This window comes from Otolemur garnettii, unplaced genomic scaffold, assembly GCF_000181295.1.
Source record: "Otolemur garnettii isolate 467f Iridium unplaced genomic scaffold, OtoGar3 scaffold00002, whole genome shotgun sequence".
Lineage (NCBI taxonomy): Eukaryota > Metazoa > Chordata > Mammalia > Primates > Galagidae > Otolemur > Otolemur garnettii.
In genome coordinates, this window is record NW_003852397.1 from 48,913,573 (window position 1) to 48,916,673 (window position 3,101).

Here is a 3,101-nt window from a genome sequence, read left to right on the forward strand (position 1 = left end):
CCTGCCACAATGCCCAGCTATTTTTTTTTTCTCGCAGGCACCCGGACCAATAATCACCAGCTTCCCAGGTACCAAAAATTGTGTTTCCTCTCTTGATATTGATTCCGCTCGAAGAGCAGTCGAGTTGCCCCACGTGTGCCACTCACAACAGAAGCCTGGCTATTTTTTGGTGCATTTGTCATTGTTGCTTAGCTGGCCCAGGCCGGGTTCAGACCTGCCACCCTCAGTGCATGTGGCTGACGCCATAACGAGTGTGCTATGGGCGTCAAGCCCAGGTGTTCTGTTCTGTTTGATTCTTTATTCCCTCTTCTGCTGTGTGCTGGTTGGTTATCCGTTTCCAGGATGATCTGGAAGCATATGTTGAAGAAGGTAGAGCCTTTTCCAGCTAGGATTCCTACAAGACAATGTGGAGAAAGTCCCTCCCCTGCCCTGGTCCACACTGGATTGTGATAGATGCAAAAAGAAATTATTATTTTGTTGTGCCACTGAGATTGGGTGTTCTGTGTTTAGCCACTGGCATAACTTAACCTAACTCTTTGCTGAAAAGATGCTTGAGGAGATCTTTTTATGGTTCCTAAGTGAGATGATGGGATTTCCAGGCTCATATGTGAGATACTCCTTTAGACCATCCATGACATGGGTACGTTACTGTGTGAAGTGAAGGAAAGATTTTTGAGGAGTTATAACAAGAAATGGAACTTGCAGAAATATCAAGATATGTTGGAGACTTTTATCCCCTGGTCATAGTGTCTGTTTTGGCACCCCTTATTTTGACATAGGTAAACAGGAAAGTGGGTCTGCAGGTGGGTGTGTCTGTCTGTTCCTCTCCTTCCCAGGACTAACTCTGGCAAAGTCCAGACTTCCTATATCCGTTGTCCCTCCTCTAGGTTGAATGCCAGCAAGGTCTAAGATTTATAACATGTGCTTCCTTAACACTGGAGAAACCTGCAGGTGGTGATGGTCTCAAGGTGTCTTCTTGTTTCAAAACCTTTTAGTTAGAAATGTCACTAGATCTCAGCTGGCCACAAGCCAGCTGGTATCTCTAAAAACCACCTCTAGTTGAAGCCAAAAAGAGTGGTTCATCAGCTTCTCAAAAAATAAGGAAACTCTGAATTTTACACATTGTGAGTGAAAGCCCTTGGAAAAGTACTTTACCATTGGACTTAATGCACCCTGTAAGTTGTCAAATGGCTGTTATTTGACATGTTACAAATGGTTTCATGCATAATAGTGTTATTTGCGATTTGTTATTGCTCTTGTTTATTTGTATTTGGAGACAGAGTCTCTGTTGCTTGGGCTGGCTTGCAGTCCCTGGGCTCAAATGATCCTCCTGCCTTAGCCTCCCAAGTAGCTCTAAGACATGCACCACTATGCTCACCTAATTTTTCTATTTTTTTAAACTTTATTTGAATCAATATGAGGGTATAAAACTTAGGTTACATTTTTCTCACTTCCAGGGCAAAGTTCCATTTGTAGAAGAGCCCCTCACCCAAGGGATATGTTATGCACCCTCACAAGGTGCACATTAGGTGAGATCCTGCCTCATGCCCTCCCTCCCTCTGCCATACATCCTCCCCATCAAATTTTTCTATTTTTGTAGAGATAGGTCTAACTGTGCATGCTCCACAACATCTGGCTAATTTTTCTATTTTTAGTAGAGACCAGGTCTCACTCTTGTTCAGGCTGGTCTCTAACTCTTACTAGAAATAATCCACTCACTTCAGCCTCCCAGAGTGCTAGGATTACAGGTGTGAGCCACCGTACCCAGTTAAATGCTTTTTGAATTGGTAACACTTAATTCAAAAATAGAACCAGGCTCGGCGCCTATAGCTCAACCGGCTAAGGCGCCAGCCACGTACATCTAAGGTGGCGGGTTTGAATCCCCAGCCCAGACCCGCCAAAACAACAATGACGGCTGCAACCAAAAAATAGCCAGGCATTGTGGTGGGCGCCTGTGGTCCCAGCTACTTGGGAGGTGGAGGCAGGAGACTTGCTTGAGCCCAGGAGTTGGAGGTTGCTGTGAGCTGTAATGCCATGGCACTCTACCCAGGGGGACAGCTTGAGGCTCTGTCTCAAAAAAAAAAAAAAAACAAAAATAGAACCAGCTCAGTCCTGTAGCTCAGTGGCTACAGTGCCAGCCATGTTATACTGGAGTTAGCGGGTTCGAATCCAGCTCGAGCCTGCCAAACAATGACAACTATAACCAAAAAATAGCCAGGCATTGTGGCGGAAGCCTGTAGTCCCAACTAATTGGGAGGCTGAGGCAAGAGAATCACTTAAACCCAAGAGTTTGAGGTTGCTGTGAGCTGTGACGCCACAGCACTCTACCAAGTGCGGGATAATGAGACTCTGTCTCCAAACAACAACAACAACAAAATAGAACCATTTCCCCAGTAGCCACTGTTATTAGTTTCTAATGTGCTCTTCAAGAATTTCATTTAACACACATAAGCAAATATACATGTATTCTTATTGTCTTCCCCATTTCCCTACACAAAATAGAGCTCACTACACACACTGTTCTGCATCTTGTCTTTTTCACTTAACATTATTTCATGACAATCTTGCATTTCAGTTGCTTGTTTTTAACAGCTGCATGTTTATTTAACTTTATTTTGAAATAATTATGGATTCATAGTAAGTTGCAAAGGTATAGTACAGAGAGATCCCATGTCCCCTTCACCCAATTTCCCCTAATATATCAGCACATGGATTTTAAAACTGTAAGTTTAAATAACAGTAGTAAAACACTGTTAGCACTACTCTAAGTGCTTTGCATATACGAATTTATTAATCCTCAAAATTTTTCATCCCATATACAGATGGGGAAATTAAGGTACAAAGAGGTTAAGAACTTGCCCAAATAACAGAGATAGTAATTAATCAGGACAGGATTTGGATCCAGGCAGTTTGGCTTAAGAGTCTGGGTTCCTAACTCTTAAACTACATTAACTCCTTTAAGTAATAGGTATTTATATTAACAGTTAAGCAAACCCAAACAACGATTGGAAGGATGGAAAGTACAATCACTTTTAATTCTTTTTGCAGATGTTCATGAATGTACGGTGTTCAGATATTATAATTTAAGATATACTGCTCTA

General features: G+C 42.4%; 1 non-coding gene across 1 annotated transcript; it reads left to right on the plus strand.

Annotated features, from left to right (window-relative positions):
- The first annotated feature begins 559 nt into the window (after positions 1-559).
- Positions 560-658, plus strand: LOC111725862. The gene has a single exon (XR_002773817.1). It is a non-coding gene; the product is annotated as a small nucleolar RNA U13 (small nucleolar RNA).
- The last annotated feature ends 2,443 nt before the right edge of the window (positions 659-3,101 follow it).